The sequence below is a fragment of the Microcaecilia unicolor genome, chromosome 7, assembly GCF_901765095.1.
Source record: "Microcaecilia unicolor chromosome 7, aMicUni1.1, whole genome shotgun sequence".
In the NCBI taxonomy this organism is placed as follows: Eukaryota; Metazoa; Chordata; class Amphibia; order Gymnophiona; family Siphonopidae; genus Microcaecilia; species Microcaecilia unicolor.
This window is the reverse complement of record NC_044037.1, coordinates 72714607-72735431: the sequence shown is the minus strand read 5'-3', so window position 1 is coordinate 72735431 and position 20825 is coordinate 72714607. Positions and strand designations below refer to the sequence as shown.

At 43.8% G+C, this 20825-nt stretch overlaps 1 protein-coding gene across 1 annotated transcript in view; it reads right to left on the bottom strand.

Moving 5' to 3' along the window:
- RAB9B (RAB9B, member RAS oncogene family) overlaps positions 1 to 20175 on the bottom strand; it is a 42411-nt gene extending 22236 nt beyond the window's left edge. Inside the window, exon 1 of the mRNA XM_030209588.1 lies at positions 20111 to 20175. The gene's annotated coding sequence lies outside the window, so the exon portion shown is untranslated. The remainder of the gene's footprint in view (positions 1 to 20110) is intronic.
- Positions 20176 to 20825: the final 650 nt, after the last annotated feature.

Here is a 20825-nt window from a genome sequence, read left to right as displayed (position 1 = left end):
AATTCATATACTTTCCACAATGTGATTTTCCGGATTTAATTTGTGATGTGCTATCTCTCACTGTTACCAATAACCTACCCTTCAATTATGGGCTGCTCATGTCTTTGTCAGTGGGCAAACTTACAAAATCAGCAAGGGATCAAATACTTATTTCCCCCACTGTAGGTGACTCTTTGGCCATTTGGACTCATAGGCTTCATATTTCATTCCAAAAGCTCACAGTTAAATCTTGTTGGATCAATCTTTCAACACACCTCCTGCTGCTATACTTTGACTGGCACCTGTGTTTTGGCACAAGGCCCCAGAACATTAGCCTGCACCTGTTTTTTGGCAGCCTGCTACATCTGTAAACGACTCTCACCCTATCACTGTGTGTGCATATATCTATGTTTATGGCCGCCTTTTGTCTCTTTCCCCGCACTCTCTGTGTCTATCTCCATCTTTCTCTCTTCTCAGGTTATCTCTGTAGGTGTATCTCCCTCAGTGTTTTTTCTCTGTGGAGAAAATGTCACATAGTTTTCCTTTTGAAAATCTAGGTCAACTAAGTTCACAGGTACAAAAGTATCTGTGGAGGCTGCACTCGCATTACTACACAAAATACAAGCAGGGAATTCAGAATCATAAAGTGCATACCTTGCCTCCCTCAGGGCCCATGCGAGGGACTTTGGCATCCTCCTGCAAACTATCAGTCACCACCCCCCCCCCCCCAATTCCGGTATCTCCTTTCTCTCTTCTCCCTCCCCCAGGGTTACAAAGTGCTATTACCTGTACTTGTTAGCAGATATTCTGTTGCATCTCCCTCACCTAACTGTGGGCACTGTTGCAGTAACTGTTTGTGAGTTAGTATGGGGATCAGACAAGCAAGTGCTTTGAATATAAAAGCTTAAAGGTTATAGCTAGAGAGCTACCAAATTACCCAGTTCCAGGAGAGGACATTTAAGGCTGGATTTCTGATAACCTTATCCTGTTGCATTATGGGGCCTAAAGTACCAATTTCAATGGGTAGAATCAGAAACTACAAACAGCACATTGAATTGGGATAAAGTTCAAAAACAGGACTAGCCAAAAAGTCTTCTTCCTGGAGTTGGGTATTTTGGGAGCTCTGGAGCAGTGGGCTTAGAACCAGCACAGTTGGGCAAGTCATTGTAACTCTCAATTGCCTCTAGTACATAGGTGAACTGCCTCAAAGAGTGAGATTTTCGGGTGATATATCGGAGATATAAATTTACAACGTTTTACATTGGTGCTTCTGAAAGGATATAGATAGATTGGAGGTAGTATGAGGCCAGATTTCAAAGGAATTTCCCCAGGTAATTTCCCTTCACTTAGTATATGCACAGATATATTGGTACCACAGGACTTCTGCACTCCAGCCCAAATGTTCAAAGGGAAACTCAACATGGTATTATGCCAACCAGAGACACAGAAACACACAGATGCACTCTTGCTCTTCAGACATATGTACACATTTTTTATGTATTAATTTAATACTTGAATTTATTAAAAGCCTTTATGAAGAGATTCACTCAAGGCAGTACACACATACATGCATTACCCTCTTCAGACATACATGTGCATGCCTGGTGAAATCATTTCAAATATCAGGCCCAGCAGTGGCACAGGCCAACCCAGTTTCTGTTCAGGCCCACCCAACGGTGGTGAACATTGTCAGTGTAGCTGCCAGAGAACCCCAAGTCCCACCAGCTGAAGAGTCCTCTCTGGCACTGAAGGCAGCACCACTCCAACCCCCTATACATGCTCAATTAAGCATGCTCAGGGGTGTCGGTACAGTCGGCTGGAAACACGTTGAGACAGCTGAGGGGGCTCTGGAGCGGACTCTTGTTGGTGAGGCTTGAGATCCTCACCAACCAAAGCATTTCATTTTTACCACTGTGGGGGCGGGTTAGTGGGCAGATAGGAAATGTGTGGGCCATGCCCACCCTATCTACAGTGGTGGAAATAAGTATTTGATCCCTTGCTGATTTTGTAAGTTTGCCCACTGACAAAGACATGAGCAGCCCATAATTGAAGGGTAGGTTATTGGTAACAGTGAGAGATAGCACATCACAAATTAAATCCGGAAAATCACATTGTGGAAAGTATATGAATTTATTTGCATTCTGCAGAGGGAAATAAGTATTTAATCCCTCTGGCAAACAAGACCTAATACTTGGTGGCAAAACCCTTGTTGGCAAGCACAGCGGTCAGACGTCTTCTGTAGTTGATGATGAGGTTTGCACACATGTCAGGAGGAATTTTGGTCCACTCCTCTTTGCAGATCATCTCTAAATCATTAAGAGTTCTGGGCTGTCGCTTGGCAACTCGCAGCTTCAGCTCCCTCCATAAGTTTTCAATGGGATTAAGGTCTGGTGACTGGCTAGGCCACTCCATGACCCTAATGTGCTTCTTCCTGAGCCACTCCTTTGTTGCCTTGGCTGTATGTTTTGGGTCATTGTCGTGCTGGAAGACCCAGCCACGACCCATTTTTAAGGCCCTGGCGGAGGGAAGGAGGTTGTCACTCAGAATTGTACGGTACATGGCCCCATCCATTCTCCCATTGATGCGGTGAAGTAGTCCTGTGCCCTTAGCAGAGAAACACCCCCAAAACATAACATTTCCACCTCCATGCTTGACAGTGGGGACGGTGTTCTTTGGGTCATAGGCAGCATTTCTCTTCCTCCAAACACGGCGAGTTGAGTTCATGCCAAAGAGCTCAATTTTTGTCTCATCTGACCACAGCACCTTCTCCCAATCACTCTCGGCATCATCCAGGTGTTCACTGGCAAACTTCAGACGGGCCGTCACATGTGCCTTCCAGAGCAGGGGGACCTTGCGGGCACTGCAGGATTGTAATCCGTTATGTCGTAATGTGTTACCAATGGTTTTCGTGGTGACAGTGGTCCCAGCTGCCTTGAGATCATTGACAAGTTCCCCCCTTGTAGTTGTAGGCTGATTTCTAACCTTCCTCATGATCAAGGATACCCCACGAGGTGAGATTTTGCGTGGAGCCCCAGATCTTTGTCGATTGACAGTCATTTTGTACTTCTTCCATTTTCTTACTATGGCACCAACAGTTGTCTCCTTCTCGCCCAGCGTCTTACTGATGGTTTTGTAGCCCATTCCAGCCTTGTGCAGGTGTATGATCTTGTCCCTGACATCCTTAGACAGCTCCTTGCTCTTGGCCATTTTGTAGAGGTTAGAGTCTGATTGATTCACTGAGTCTGTGGACAGGTGTCTTTCATACAGGTGACCATTGCCGACAGCTGTCTGTCATGCAGGTAACGAGTTGATTTGGAGCATCTACCTGGTCTGTAGGGGCCAGATCTCTTACTGGTTGGTGGGGGATCAAATACTTATTTCCCTCTGCAGAATGCAAATAAATTCATATACTTTCCACAATGTGATTTTCCGGATTTAATTTGTGATGTGCTATCTCTCACTGTTACCAATAACCTACCCTTCAATTATGGGCTGCTCATGTCTTTGTCAGTGGGCAAACTTACAAAATCAGCAAGGGATCAAATACTTATTTCCACCACTGTATATCCTCAGGCCCACCCGGAAATTGAGGTCTGGCTATGCTACTGCGGCCCACTGGAGTTAGGCTCTAGTTGGGGAAAATGTTCTTTTTGCTGATAAAAAAAAAGGCCAACAAATCGAATTAGTTACAGAATCAAGTAGGGTAGAAAATACGGGTTAGATTTCACAAAAAAAGGATATGAGGAAGTGCCCTGAAGAAAGAAACCCAACCTAAATGTGTCCAAATTTAATAGCTTCATTTTAATAAAAACTGCCTTATGGTGTGGCCAACTGTCTAGTTTTTGACTAGACAGTCTGTTTTTTAATTAGTAGTGTCTAGTTAACAAGAACATAAGAACAGCCATACTGGGTCAGACCCATGGGCCATCTAGCCTCTAAAAGTGGCTAATTCAGGTCACAAGTACCTGACAGAATCCTAAAAAGAAACAAGATTCCATGCTACCAACTCCAGAGATTAGTGGCCAGACTCTAATGGGTCCTATTCTTTTCTCTGCTCTCAGCTTTTTGAAGCTAACCTAGGGGCCCTTTTACTAAGGCGTGCCGAAAAATGGCCTGCGCTGGTGTAGGCAGGTGGTTTGGACGCGTGCCTGGGAAAAAGGCCTTGGCTGAAAATGGACGTGCGGCAAAATTAAAACCAGCAAGTGTCCATTTTTGGCCTAAGACCTTACTGCCACTCACTGACTTGGCTATAAGGTCTCATGCGCTAACCAGGCGGTAAGCATCACCATGTGTACACTGGCGCTTACCTCTGGGAAAGCGCCATGCGGTAGAAAATGTCTACCACGTGCTTTGTACGCGGTAGCTGGGCGGTAATTCCAATTTTATGCGAGTTGGAAGCACATAGGCAACTACACACCTACATGTGAAGAACAATGCTTAAACTATTAGATTAAAGATTAGAAGTTATCCTGAGTGTGTTTGGTAATATTCTAGTTTTAGTAGTCCTACTGTCTCTTCTGACTTAATTCTAAATAGTGGTTACTTCCTACACTGCCTTGAATTACTGTATTATCCACATTTGTTTTTTTACCATACCTTGTGCTAACATGCCATGGTTTAATGCCATTACTTTATCTGATATTTACTTAGGAATAAAATGGTCCCAGTTCATCAGGCTTTTCAACTCCAGAATCCCCTGTAATAGATTTGTTTTTAGCTAACTTTTTAAATATATTGTGCAACTCATTCTTAGGAAAAAAAAATACAACAGAATGGTCTTGTGTCCATCTGGTTTGAGCCCGAGTTACTCAGACCTACAAATGCATTCTTCTGTGCTTCATGCTTAAAGCTGCATCTCTGCTTTTCTCTGTGTAAATGCTCACACTGGGAAAGCCTGACAGTTTCATTTTTCTGTACTTCAAGGTTATGCTGAGTACTCTCCCCCCCTCCCCTCCCCTGGCAGAGAGGTGCCACTATTTCTAAAACTTTTGTGTAACAGGATAAACTCTTTATTTCTTACTTTTGGGTTTTCTTTTTCTCACACCCTGCTTGTAGCATGGTAATGATTTAGTTATTATCTGATTAAGACAGAATTCTAAGGCACTTCCCCCTAAAGCCACCGGAAGCCCTAGCCTGGTTCTTTAATCATTCACTATGAACTCCCGCAAACTAGTGGTTTACAGATAGAGTTATCTATTCTGTTACTTTTTTCCTTACTTTGTTATTCACAGACTGGAAACAAAAAAAGAAAAAATGTGATCCTCTGTTTATTTTTTTCCTTTCCTTCAAACATCTGAATAATGAAGTCTCACTGTTCACTGCCTTCTGTCTAACTTTCTTTTGATTAACAGCTGTATTTTCTTCTGCTACTTGTCTATAATACTTGTCTGTAGCACTGAACAGTTTTCTTTAAACTTTTAAAGATAAGCAATGCCGCTGGCAAGATAAAACTCATTATTTCTCACTTTTGATTTTTAATAAATTCCCACCGTTTACTGCTTTCTGTTCAACTCTCTTTTGATTTATATTTGTATTTTCTGCTACCGGAGAACTTTAAAGGAAATTCTTTCCCTTCCATTTTCTCTCCGACGTCACTGTGTGTGTAAAAGATTTATGAACTGTCTTTCTGTTCGCAAGCGCAGATTCGTCTGCCTACAAATTAACTATTTTCTGTTTCACAGCTGCTGAATTACAGGACAGAGGAATATTTAAAAATGCACTGCACTTTTTCATGTCCAAATTCTAGACTCTTCTATGCTTGATCTATATTATAAAGATCACTCATCCAATACCCTAATAACAGCAATTTAGCTGATGACCTGGCAAGCCAGGTAACAGCAGGTCAGGTGTCCTTTGGTCCTGATCTCACCCTGCCACTGCGCACCCCGGATGCATTAACCCCACCCCATACTCCACCTCTACCCCCTCCTTCCTATCCCCCATCAGCCCCCCCTTCCCCCTCAGCCCTCCCTTTCTCTTCCCCCTCAGCCCTCCCTTCCTCTCCCTCCATAGCCCCCCCTCTTCTCCCTCAGCCCTCCCTTTCTCTCCCTCCACAGCCCCCCTCTTCCCCTCAGCCCTCCCTTTCTCTCCCTCCATAGCCCCCCTCTTCCTCCTCAGCCCTCCCTTTCTCTCCCTCCACAGCCCCCCTCTTCCACCTCAGCCCTCCCTTCCTCTCCCTCCTCTACCCCTCCCCTATCCCCCGCAGCCCTCCCTTCCTCTCTCTCCTCTACCCCTCCCCTATCCCCCGCCGCCCTCCCTTCCTCTCCCTCCTCTACCCCTCCCCTATACCCTGTAGCCCTCCCTTCCTCTCCCTTCACCACCCCTCCCCTATCCACTAGTGCCCCTCCTTTCTCCCCCCACCCTGCCCCTCCCTCCTCTCTACCTCCTACCCCTCCCTCCCACCTTCCCATATAGCCCCCTCTCTACACACACCCTCCCCCTGGCAGCCCACTCCCCCCTCCTTCTCCTGATTTTCCCTATATTTTGCAGTCTTCAGTTACACAAGCAAAACTCATGCAATGGAAATGAACAGGCTGCTTTCTCAATCCTGCTCATTTACTCAGTCCATACTCTCTTTTCTACTGCACTCATTCCTTATGACCAAGTTGATGGGTTCAAAGCCTGCCATTCAACTTTATTTATTTTTAAATTATTTTTATTTTTCTGACTTTGCAAATTGTTTTTTCTCTTTCTTTTTAGCCACCATGGGGGCTATCATGATACACATTTCCAGTATAGTTTTGATTAAGTTGTGGAGGAAGGTAATTGGATGTGAGAATCCCATTCATTTTTGGGATAATTATAAAGGTTATAAGGAAATGATATTTTCAAATATGATAGGTTTCAGAAATGTTTGCAATGTAAAATGGTTTAGCTGTTCATGTATCATTGGATGTGCTTTCTATAAGTGCATATAAGTAGACATTCGCATGACAGACCCTTAAGAAAGATTTTCGCAAGTCGCGATGGTGCAGAGAAAAGTCGTAGAAGGTCCAGAGGAATTTTGAAACGTTTGAATGTGGTAATGTATCTGCTATCCTCTGTGCTCTATTTATATGAGGCCTTCTATTCTACCTAAAGCTTTTTGAGTTATAATGCTTTTTGTCTGTCTAACAATAACAAGAAACAGTGTTATGCCCATATAATATCTATATCTTGTTTCTATTTCTCTGTATATGCTCTCAAACAGATCATATTTATTTACACACAACAATAGTTGAAGTCTCTACACAAACTGCTTATTTCTTTTTCATAATAATAAGTACCCTTTCCTGGATTAGGTATTTCACAAGAATGGGTATCCCTTAGAATTTACCCAATGCTGAATTTCCCTAATTCTCTAAATTTTTCTTTTCATAATGCTTTTCTGTTTCTCAGGCAGTATATCAGAATTACTGGCAACAAATTTGAATACCATATGAGAAAGCTTCTCTAACTGAAGTTATTCCAGATCAGTGTATCGTCTGCTGTATACCTACTGGTCACTTGTGCAAGGGCCCGGCCTATACTGATTTTACAGATATGCAGATACCTGTCAAAGTTAAAAGGTACCTGCTTGTCTGCATAGATGCTTTCTAAAATTTTTTAACAAAATAATAATAATAAATAGAAGATTATCCTTGCATCAAAGAGATTATTCCTATATTTGGCAATCCCTGCAAAATTACTACAGACAATGGTTTTCATTTTTGATGAGTTCCTAAAGTCTTTTTATTCCTGCACTGGGTATTTCACACCATACTGTTTGTATTTACAAACCTACTAGCAATGGCCTATCTGATCACTACGATGCACTTTTAAAAAACTAAATTAATACAACTTATGATAAATTGAATTAACAATTGGCTCAATGCTCTGCCGCTTGCCTTGTTAGCTCTTCAAGCCACCCCATCTGCCTTTTTAAAGCTAATCCTGATAACAACTTGCCTGCCAATATTCTGTTTATTATCATTACTTTTTCTGTCTTCGATTTTCACAGGAAATCTCAGTCAGAAGAGGGGAGGGTAATGATAGCCCTTCCCCTGCCACCGGTTATCCAAAAGCTCTCAAAGTTGGAGATTTGGTTCACCGGAAGTACTACATCCCTATTTACATAGGACCCTTCCAAATTAGTCAAGTTGCAAGACCACACATCCTGGGTCCACCTAAAAGACATCTGCATCTACAAGGCTCCTGATTCATTCCCTTTCAAGCCATCCCCACCAGCTCAGCAGTTACCACTGGTTCTGCAGCCTTCGCCATCACTTCAAGTTGATGGACTACAAGAACATTTTCCAAGCATCTGACAACTACAGACGTTACCACCTTACCTGAATGGAACATTTCCCATCAAAGAGAGCCTACTACTGCACTTGCCATCTTTCCAGTGGAACCGTGTGATGCAAGTCCACCTACCCACAAGAGGACACTCTACTCTGTACTCCAACAACTGCATTGGGACTTGTTGTACTTATATTATTCCTAATTTTGGTTCCAGGACTAATCTGCTATACATTTGAAAAGACTCACTGTTTTTTTCAGTATACATAGTAATAATCACAAGAATCCACCCTAGGTACCCCAACAGTTGATTTACTCTGTTTTAATTGCCACCCTATATCTAATCATGACTTGCCCTTTTTAATTCTATTTAATTTTATAATTCCTGACAATACCAATCATCATTTGTTTTGTTTTATTATTTTCTTTTGACTTTACATTCCATACTTTTTGCATTACACCTGCCTAGCTATTAAATGGCTGGTGCTCACTCTAATGAGCCTCTGAACGGTACCTGTCCCATTCACTCCCTAAATTGGGATCCTGGAATGGATGATGATCCTAACTGAGACCCTTTAACTAGATTAAATATTTTCTGTTACCCTATATTTGATACATGGACTACCAGATCTAATAGGTCCATGTTTGATAACTTTGAAATTTTCCAGGGATGTGGACAAATTAAAATTAACAGAGTACACATCCAATAATCAGACTCTCTAATAGAGAACCTGTATACTTTTGGTATGCCACTTATAGCATTGATTAAAGTGGGTGGCATCCTTGGTTTTTCATCCTCTATTGTCACTATCAAGAGGGGTAATTGATTAATTTAAAACCAGAAATCATTGTTATACTTACATTCCCAGTAATACTGACACTGATAGGATCCATTATAAAGGCATTACAAGACCTTTCTGCCTGAGTCTACAAAACTAGCTACTAAATCAGGTGTTGATACTGTTGCATTATTCCCTATGTTCAGAGGTTTGTTTTAAGCCTCCTTGTAACTACTCTCAGTTCAAGACAAACTACATTTCCACCATAAATGTAGGACCACTGCTATTTATTTTACTCATTTTTACCTATTAATAACTGTAACGCAAGTGTACCTCTTTTATTAAGGAAGATATTTATTCTGCTTATGCTGTTTAATTGAACTATCATATGTTTCTTTCTAGTTTGTTACATTTTGCTAATTTGTATAGACAGGTTTAGATTGTTTTCTCTCTATTTTTTAACTGTTGTACCTTTCATCACTATACCTCAAATAGTAACTAAGCAGACTGTTTTCTACTGTTGATGATTTCTTACTCATCAAGTGAAAGTGAAGCAGATCAATTCATTTAACACATATTTGCTTCATATTCTGTATAAAGGAACAAGAAGATTATGTTCCTATGTATGTTCCAAAAACACTATAACTCAATAGTACCTTCATATATGATCTAGATCCATTACACCTAGTAGTAAGATAATTACAAAACTATTATCCTGCCCATAATTATAAGACTACTGCAGGTTAAGCAGCAGGCCCTTCATATATAATGTAGGCCTATAACACCCATAGCTTAGCCTTTGCAATACTTGTAATGCGCATGAGTTTTCAGTAGTTATTCATTATTTGGCCAATATTAATCCTTTTTCAATGCTAAAATGAAATATTTCTGCCCTCTTAACACCAGTTTTGGCTATATTTACACATTCAAAGTTTGACTAATGATAAACTTTGAAAGTTTTCTTTCCCCCGCCTTCCAACATCAGCTTTGTAATCATGATATATTAATCAATCACAATCATATGCACTTGACCTTATTGATTCCATTGTATGGTACCTAGACTTAATTGACTTCACATGTTTCCAAGTCTAGCTCCGCCCTAGAGGGGTGGGTGTAAGAAAGTTGGGCCCCTTAGGTTGGTTATGATAAAAGGGGAAACCTAATGCTGCATTTCATCCAGCATATAATTATATATCCACATACTGACTCTTGCTATGGCCTTTTTCCTTATTGTGCCAGAGCACCCATGTTACCTCAATCCTATACATTCCCCCCCACAGAACTCTAAGAGCGCTCTGGAAAGGCGGCCACACCCACTAGTAGTCATGTGTGCCAGCCCCCTCTGAGGGGCCTGGCAAGAGGGGAATGAAGAGTTATGCTAGCCCTTGCTCTCAGTAAAATACAGGCCAATGGCTCATAATAAGAGCTAGGCTTCTTAAAATCAGAATCATCTCTGATACAAAAGAGAGCTAGCTTGTAAAAATCAGAGATCACCTTTGACACAGTTACATTTCACTATGGCAAGTGCTGAACTGGCAAGGGTGGGGGCAATCTACTCTATAAACAATCCTGAGATTGGCACCTGCAAGACGTCATAAGCAAGAGTTGCTATGGTTACGTAGAGATAGTGCTGGGTCAGCTGCACCCCGGGTGAGAATATCCAAAGGGGGGGCTACAGGAAGGTTTGGGTACATGTGAAGTCATTCTGATCAACTGATAAGGACTGGGAGCCCAGTTGAGACAGCTGGGGTCCATTGAAATGAATAGGGCCAAAATTGTATATAAGCAGCAGTTTGAGGAGTATTAGTTCAGACGAGACGAGATGAGACGAGAAGAAGAAGGAGATGAGAGGAGAAGACGAACAGAGAAGGGAGACTCCAGAAAGCTAGAGAGAGAGGATGTGCCATGATATGCGGTTCCATTATGTGAATGCTTAACCTACCTGTATTACCATTGGTAAGATTGTAATAAACTATCTTATTATATCTACTACATACTGGGTTCCTTTCTAATTACAAGAGTCCATACTGCCTGATGGTGTAAGCCTGTCATGAGCAGATTCAAGGTTGGGAAAGCTAGATATTTGGAGGGCATATGTAACTTTGCCCAGAGAGATGAGACGGGCCACTGCTTCCGCTGCTGGATTAGCAAAGGCAGATTCGGAGAAAATAAACAAGTTAGGCTCTAGTTGGGGAAAATGTTCTTTTTGCTGATAAAAAAAAAGGCCAACAAATCGAATTAGTTACAGAATCAAGTAGGGTAGAAAATACGGGTTAGATTTCACAAAAAAAGGATATGAGGAAGTGCCCTGAAGAAAGAAACCCAACCTAAATGTGTCCAAATTTAATAGCTTCATTTTAATAAAAACTGCCTTATGGTGTGGCCAACTGTCTAGTTTTTGACTAGACAGTCTGTTTTTTAATTAGTAGTGTCTAGTTAACAAGAACATAAGAACAGCCATACTGGGTCAGACCCATGGGCCATCTAGCCTCTAAAAGTGGCCAATTCAGGTCACAAGTACCTGACAGAATCCTAAACAGAAACAAGATTCCATGCTACCAACTCCAGAGATTAGTGGCCAGACTCTAATGGGTCCTATTCTTTTCTCTGCTCTCAGCTTTTTGAAGCTAACCTAGGGGCCCTTTTACTAAGGCGTGCCGAAAAATGGCCTGCGCTGGTGTAGGCAGGTGGTTTGGACGTGTGCCTGGGAAAAAGGCCTTGGCAGAAAATGGACGTGCGGCACAATTAAAATCAGCAAGTGTCCATTTTTGGCCTGAGACCTTACTGCCACTCACTGACTTGGCTATAAGGTCTCATGCGCTAACCAGGCGGTAAGCATCACCATGTGTACACTGGTGCTTACCTCTGGGAAAGCGCCATGCGGAAGAAAATGTCTACCACGTGCTTTGTACGCGGTAGCTGGGCGGTAATTCCAATTTTATGCGAGTTGGAAGCACATAGGCAACTACACACCTACATGCCTTAGTAAAAGGACCCCCCTAGCTGCTTGTGCAGCTCCTTCTCCTCCTGCACGGTGTAGTGCTCTTTTTATGTCTGAACTGCAGGGGGCTCCCTAAGTATAGAGAACATTACAATTTAGGAAGAGCAGCACCAATGGCTAGGTTGGCTGCAAAGAGCTGATTGAGGGCACAGGCACTGGAACACAGAAGGGAAAGGTAAAGAGCAGCAAAGTTGAGAACATGGAGTGAGCTGTCAGCATGGGATCTTATGGATCGAGAAGGTGCCAGATGAGGAGATGGAGCCAGATATGGAATGGGGGGGGGGGGAGTACTTGGTGGCACAGAGAGCTACCCGATGGAGAACAGCAAAAGGGACAATAGGCATATCTAGGGGCCAGCAGAATAAGCTACGCCACTCATTAATGCAGTGGTTACATCTGATTTTCCCATGCTAATCCTACTCCCCAGTGAAGGAAGAAAGACTGGTGTGAGAAAAATCAGCAAAACCCACTGTAGTAAAGAATATTTCAGTGGGCATGCAAAATGCATGCAAATTGCTGAATTAAGAATTGCTTCCCAGTGTAAAAAAAAAACTGCTAAAATCTAGCACAGTTTTTAACAATTTTTCTAGCAGAGAATCTTTATGCATCACGATACAATTAGAAGCAGAGGAGAGGATCTGAGTTGAAGTGCAGCACTTCACCTCAGATCACTGAAGTAGCCAGAGTGGCATCCCCTTCCACCTCTTGACCCCATGGATGGAGGGGCAGCGATCCCTGATCCCTCAATGGTGTTACAAAACCAAAAATCACAATGGTGGTGGCATACCTTGATCTTTATATTTATCTTGAAAACAGGTCAAGGCGGTTTACAAAGATAAATTGTAGAAATAAAGAAAGGAATGCCAATATATTTAAATAGGGCAGGAACATTCAGCCATACCGAGAGAAGAGACATACAGAAGTAACACTCGGAGAGGGTGCCCCAGAGAAGGCCTTTTTATTCCAGCAAGCGTTTACTACTGTATAATGTATGGAGATAGTGATTTGATTACTGTGTAATGCTGGTAGTGATTTCTATGTCTGTGTAGTTATGATGGTTTTATTATGAATGTAATGTTTTATGTGGAATTTATTATGAATGTGATTCTTGTGAACCACCCAGAATAGTAGATGGTGCAGGTTATAAATTTTTATAAATAAATAAGGAAGAATGGGCCTGGGAGCATTACAGCATGTTTAAAAATTGACTCAAAAAAGTAACCATCTGATAGTCAGCTGGCAGAGGTCACCATTTTTATGTCTGCTGCCGACTGTACTCCTGGATATTCAATGCTGGGCCACGTCCAGGCACTGGCGTTAAATATCCGGTTATATTTTGGCCGGTAAAACTTATGTGGTTAAGTGCAATATTCAGCCCTTAACCGCATAAGATAAACCTAATCCTTGTGTGTGTAGGATTTTCCTTCACACAAAACAATATCAATTTTTTTTGAACCCAAACAGTTGGATGATTTTTTGAAAGATAAAGAGAGTATTATTGTGAAAATTTAGACCCGAATGTAACACTGTAAAGCAGCTTCGAGTAAGTCGGCAGAACATGGCGCAGTCTTGGTTTAACAAAATTGATTATAAGCTGGGCACTAAATAGCTTGTTTAATATTTCTTAATTCTTGGATCATTTACCTAATTTGTGGATGATAACAGTTCATCAATTTCTTATTACTTTTTTCCTGATGATGCTTTTTCAGTATTGTGTATTATTATTCTTGATTGAATATTATTATGTATATTAAAATGTTATAAAGAAATAAATAAAAAAAAAAAGATAAACCTAATTTTTATGTGGCTATCTTACGCAATTTAAGGGCTGATATTCAGCCCTTAAGTGCCAACTTCGCCCCTGGAACACCCACAACTTAGCTGCTTTTGGCTCTGGTGCTAACTACTAATATTCAGTGGGCATTATCTGGTTAAGTGCTGCTGAATATTCACGGTAAGCCATGGACAAGCAATGGACCTGGTGCACAAACTGACCCCACAGATGATGGTGACACCCCCTGACCTCCCACCCATCTTCCTGCACCTTTCAGATGGGAGGCAGGAACGTTCCCGCCTCAAAACTGCCATCTTGAAAAACGGCAGCTCCTGCCTGCCTTTTGCCAAATAAAGCAAAATTCTCTTATTTGGTATAAATAGGATGCATTGCACATGGGTCAGGAGCTGCCATTTTCCCAGATGGTGACACAGAGGCAGGAGTGAGTGGGCATGGCTCCTGCCTCCCCACTTAAAAGGTGCATAGGGACAAGGGCAGTGGCGTAGCCAAGGGTGGGCTCAGCCCACCCAGTAGCAGCACACCTATGATGTGGATGGCAGGGATCCCCAAGCCCCACCAGCCGAAAACTCCCAACTACTCTCCCTCCTGCAAACTTTGTAAATAGCATATCTTCGCCTGCAGTAAGCAGCAACTGATACATACTGTTTGCACTGGCCCCACAGCCTTCCCTCTGATGTATTCCCGCCTATGCGGAAACAGGAAATTGCATCACAGGGAAGGCTGTGGGGCTAACATAAGCAGTGTGTATTAGTTGCTGCCCGCTGCCAGTGAAAATCTGCTATTTAAAAGGTATGTGGGGGAGAGAGGATGTTTGAGAGACCATATGGCATGCAGGTGAGAGGGGGACAGACCAAATCACTTGTGGGACAAGATAGTGTTCTTCTGCCCACCCATCTGGGGCCCAGGTCCACCCAAAATTGGGTGTCTGGCTACACCTCTGGACGGGGGGGGGGGCCACTAGACCACCAGAGTGATTTATAGGGGTCTTCTGTGTGGTGCAAGACGTACTGATCGACTCCCCCCCCCCCCCCCCCCCCCCCCCCCCCCCCCCCCCCCCCCCCCCCCCACACACACATTATTTCACCTGTTCTGCTACCCCATGAGGCTTACTACTCAGGAACCCCCTCTTATTTTGCTCCTGCATTATTGCCCACATTCCCATGCGATCTCTGCAGTTCATGGATGCTCACCACTTGGTACTATCTCCACCATGCTATGCTCAACACGGATCTAATAGGCACTGCATTTTACTCATGAAAAAATTCTGGCGTGTTACAGAGGGAGACGGGATGTTTTTTACTGTTTCCCTTCCTGTCAATGCATGAACCAATCCCTACCCATGTACTGGCAGAAAGGAGACCTTTTACTATTTGATGAAGCAAACAACTGCATAGTACCATGGCATTGTGTACTGTTTGTTCTGACAGTGCACACTTTTTAATGCAGCGGTAATGTGAATGTTGATTGCTTATACTATTATAGCACAGTGGAGCTAAAATGTTGTGTTAGGGAGCTACACACAAATTGTCAGCAGATGACTCTAATACAAATTTATTGCATAGCTCTCTATAAGGAATGAAAGGTAGGAAAGGAGTCGCCTTATTTGCAGTAAGGGAAGGGGGAAAGAAAAATGAAAGAAAATAAGGGCAGGCTAAAATGGTAAATTCCAACAAAAAGGTTCGTGGGAATTTTACATTTCTTAAATGTAATTAATTTTAAAAAGTAATTTAGGATTTTTACCTGGGAAAAAGATACTTTTCCTGCTCATAGGTTTGTAGGGCTAAATTCTACAAATGGTGCCCAAATTTGGTCGCGAATAAAAATTAGCGCTAAACATTACGGTGCTCAGAGTAAGGCGTTGTTCATAGAATAGTATTTGGCACCGGGATCCCGCATTCAATTTTGGGCATGAGGATGCACACCAACTGAAACCTGGTGTAAATTCTCGCACCTAAATTAGGCGCAGATATCCCTTAACACTGCATGCAAATTGTAGGAACGCTCCTGATCTGCTCAAACCCCTCCCATGGCTGTGCCCCCTTTTCTTACACACGGATCCCAGCGCCTAAAGACGTCCACGTAAATTTAAACCGATACCAATTAGCACCGATAATTATTAGTGCCCACTTATTGGTGCTAATTAGCTCATTTGTGAATTAAATTGTGCGTGCAAACTGGGTGTGTGCCAAAATCTGCATGAGCAATTTTTATTTATTTCCATTTTGCTCACACCTTTTTCAGTAGTAGCTCAAGGTGAGTTACATTCAAGTACACTGGATACTTCTCTGTTCTAGGAGGGCTCACAATCTAAGGCCCTCATGATCAAAAGCAAACTCCGGCACTAGAGGCTGTTAACGCCTTACTAGCGCTGGAGTTTGCAGCCGACTCATGATCAGAGCCCTCGAGCGCCTGAAACAACGCACTCGAGGGCTCTTAGCGCAAGTAGCATGCAAATGCATGCAGGACAGGGCTTCTAGCGCAATTAGCTTGCAAATGCATGCTAATCAGTGCTTAACGCATTCATCCCCAATGATCAGCGTCCAGCGCACCAAAGATTGGGTCGCTGGCCGTGGCAAAATCAACGCCAGCTCCGAGCTGGCATTAGATTTTGCGGATCATTTGGGGAGGAATGGTGAGCCCTGTCCTGCATGCAGTTGCATGCTGGCAGGCCCCCGTTCCCCCCCAAAGAAAGCAAACGCGATCAGGGGGATGGAGGTCCGGTGGACCTCCTGCCCCCCCCCCCCCCCCGATGATCCCACCCCCTCCATGTTCAGGGACGGCTGGAGATCCAGTGGGTCTCAAGCCCCCCCAAACCCCCAGAAATCGAGAAGTGGCTGCCTCCGGCCAAAGGCTCTCCCACCTTCCCACCCAGCGACGGGGGGGGGGGGGGGGGGCAGGAGGTCCGGTGGGTCTCCAGCCCCCCAAACCCCCAGAAACCGTTGAGTGGCTGCCTCCGGCCAAAGGTTCTCCCACCTTCTCATCCATCGACTGGGGGGTTGAGGGCTGGAGGTCTGGTGGACCTCCAGCCCACCCCAACTCCTCCCCCCCCCCCCAGCGTTCTATTTCGAATACCTGGTGGTCCTTGGTGACAACACCCCCTCTTGGCCCCCCCCCAGGCTCCCATCCATCGGACCTCCAGCCCCCAACCCCCCAGTCGATGGATGGGAGGGTGGGAGAACCTTTGGCCGGAGGCGGCCACAACGGTTTCTGGGGATTTGGGGGGCTGGAGACCCACCGGACCTCCAGCCCCTCCCCCCTGTCGCTGGGTGGGAGGGTGGGAGAGCCTTTGGCCGGAGGCGGCCACTTCTGAATTTCTGGGGGTTTGGTGGGGGCTGGAGACCCACCGGATCTCCAGCCTTCCCTGAACATGGAGGGGATGGGATCGTCGACCTCCAGCCCCCCCCCCCCATCGCTGGGTGGGAGAGAATTTGGCCACGACATTTTCTGGGGGTTTGGGGGGGGGGGGCTGGAGACACACCGGAGCTCCAGCCCTCATTGTTCAGGCCTCGGCAGGCTGTTTGACAGGTTTTGGCTTTTGACAGCCCAGACCTGTCAAACAAGTGCGGGAGGATTGTGCTGAGCGCATGCTCAGGCGCAATTCTCCCGCACTCAAACATGATAATCAAAGATAATAGCGCTGCTTAGATTTGCATGCATTATCTTTGATCATCGATGCAGAAAAGCCCTGCGCTGTCCCGGCGCTATTTTTAGGGCACTGTTTGGAACAGTGCGGGGCTTTTGATCATGAGGGCCTAAGTTTGTACCTGAGGCAATGCAGGATTAAGTGACTTGCCCAAGATCACAAGGAGCAGCAGTGGGATTTGAACTTGCCACCTCTGGATTGCAAGACCAGTGATCTAGCCACTAGGCCACTCCTCCACTCCACTTTTAGCACCATATACAGAATTAGGATGTAAATGTTTTATTGAAACTTGAAACAACCAGATTACAAAAAAAAAACAAAAAACTGTTTCTCCCTCCCCTCCTCCCACCCCAACTCTCCCATAGTCCAACAACCAACTTCTTTAGGCATGTACCACTGCTCCTTCAGCACATGCCCCTCTTACTCTATTTCCACCCCTGACCCACTGCTATCCCTTCCCCCAAATATCTCACTCAAATGAGTCCACTCTTCATTAGTCATGTCACAATTACCACGCTTTATCTGTGAGCGTCTCCATTTCACCTAGAAGCTAAATTCTCAATATCCAGTCTTGTACAGTGGAGCCCATGGCTCTTTTTATTTTGCACAGTGCAGGAGGAAACCAGGAGGAAATTCATTTCTATTTCTCCAGTGGTCTTTCCAGTTCAGTTTTTGTCAGCATATTTTTTATTTCCGGTTTGTGGTCACTTACTCTGTATTGGGTGAGGCTGTCTGTGTTTTGCACGTGTGACTGCAGCAAGGGATTCTGTTAGCTTGTGCAACAGTCCAGCTTGTTCTATTTCCTAATCTTTGCCTTCCAATATTGGTGCTTTATGGCTCCAACCGCCTAGGGACAGGAGGGGCAAAGGCTGAAGCAGAACAGCAGCCAGCCTGCAGTTCTCTGCTCCTGTGACTCAGAATTCAGCAGTAGGTAAGGTTGCCAACTGGATCCAGATTCCTCCAACAGGGCTGATCCAGTCCTGGCTTTACCCCCACTGCATGTAGGGCCTTGTAGTCTTGCTTTTCTTAGGTAATGCAATGGGGAAATCAGAACTACAAATCCCTGCATGCAGTGGGATAAACCCAGGACTGGTTCAACCTTGCCAGGTAATGCTGAATTCACTTAGCAACTCTTAGTTGTAGAGTAAGAAGGTGGGATAGAGATGAAAATGAAGTGAATGGTAGAACTATGATCAGAAGCTACCTCAGCAAAACAGAGAGAAGAATTTCATTTTCAGTTTACTGACTGGAATACATAAGTGCAGTGATCTAGTAGTGGTAGGCTCCTGGATTCTCTGCATGCTGCAATGACTTTTACTGAATCAAAGTAATTATTATCCAAACATGACACATCAACTATCAACTCCACATAGGCCCTATCTTCAAATTTGAGTAGTATCCCTCATAAGGCATATGAAAAAAGGCCCTATGTAGTTTCAAAATCTTGCATACAACGTTTTAAAGAATTCTTATGTTGACTTCTGTAATTTTCAATATTAAATTATTATATGTTCTATGTTTCAGAAAAGACTAGTCATTTCAGTGTTTAATGATTAAAATACTGTTACATTTATGAAAGGAATTTTATCCATATGCGCCACCCTAACTTTTGGCTCAGCACAGAGCTGCCAAGTTACCCAGTTATAGGAGGGAGATTTTTTGCCAGTCCTGGCTTTAAAATTACATCCCAAAGCAATGTGGTATTTGTAGTCCCTGATTCTACCTATTATTATCAGTGCTGCAGGTCCCATAAATCCAAAATCTCCTTCCTGGAATTGGGTAACTTGGAAACTCTGTCAGTGGGGACCTTCCCTTCTACCTGCCCCCTAGTCCTCTTACCTCCTCCTCTGCTGCTAAGTGTCCAAGTGTGGTCTGTGGAAAAGGTGGCAACTCTAAAGCAAAAAGTCATCCTTTTAAGAGTCACTAACTGCCACCACACTAACTTATATCAGCAAAATGGATTAAAGAAGCTTCTTATGCTTTATCTACAGTGGAAAGGCCTAGAGCACATTTAACCATGTCTTGGAGTGACCAATTTTGCAGACTTGCATGCTGATCCATTACATAAACAATAGTTCAATTTTTGGCAGCATCCTTATTCTAATCACTTAGCTTCAGTCACCCTAGGCTAGGCCCATGAGCTCACAGCCACTATGGTCCTGCGTTTCTCATCACACAACAACCAGGGGCCACACGATTGCAGCAGCCAAACACACTGTAAGCTGGAAACAGTTATCCCCCCTAGCAAATGCACGGGCTCTTACCAATGCAACATTCAGCACATAACATGGTGGTGGGCAATACCACTAGTTGAGAACCTAGCCACGCCTAGCTACTCCACCTTTCCTTCTCTCATCCTCCCACACTGCATCACTACCTCAGATGCAATAGGAATTTTTTTTTTTTTCAAACTTCCTTCTGATTGGGGCAAGTATCATCAAGAAAATCCCCGAACCCCTCGAATGGCGTCCTGGGTGTGAGACAGAAGGGAAAGAACAGGGGATTATAATAATGAGAAGACTAAGTGCCTCTGCCATTAGATTCAACATTACTTGGCAGGCACACTATTGAGGCGAGCACCAGAAGCCTGAACAGCACTGCACACAGCTTAAATCTGAGGCTTGGGAAAGAAGAGAAAAAGAACTATCACTGACCTGCTTGCTTGCACAGCCAGATAGACCTAGGCAGGAAATTTTCAGACCTGCGTGCAGAGGGTTAGATTCAGTCAGCAGAGTTTCCTGCAGCACAGAGTAAAAAGAATCATGCCAGCCGTAATAAGAAAAGCACCAGGACAGTAAGCGCTCTTGTCATTGAAAGAGACAGTGTTACAGGCATAGAATCTGCAGTCAAACAGCATGATCAACCAACCCCCAGACAAAAGCAGTCCAGCGGAAGGAACGAGCAGGCTGCCAGACAGAAGCAGTCGATCGTGAGGCAAGAGCAAACAGATTTTTTTTTTTGCTACTCAGTATTTTGATAGTCTAGACAAGAAGACAACCTTTCATAAAGAAGATCAAGGCGGTTTACAATAATCAAAATAAATACTGGAACAATGGCATAAAACTAGAATTCAATGCACACAGTAAAAAGGAGGTGAATAGCACAACAGTACTACCACCAGGACATAAATGAGAAAAGCTGAGGAATATAAAGGGTAGGAGGGAAACAGATTAGTGGGAAAGGTAGAAAGATAGGTCTGGGAAGCCAATGCCTGAAAAGGAGACGTTTTAGGGGATGCTTTCAGCTTAAGAAATGAGGTATCTGGACAGAGGTAAATAGACAATGAATTCTAGATAGAAGGAGCTACACAACTAAAAGCCCTGTTTTGTGAATAAAAAAGCCACAAAAAAAAACCCATGCCTAATCCTT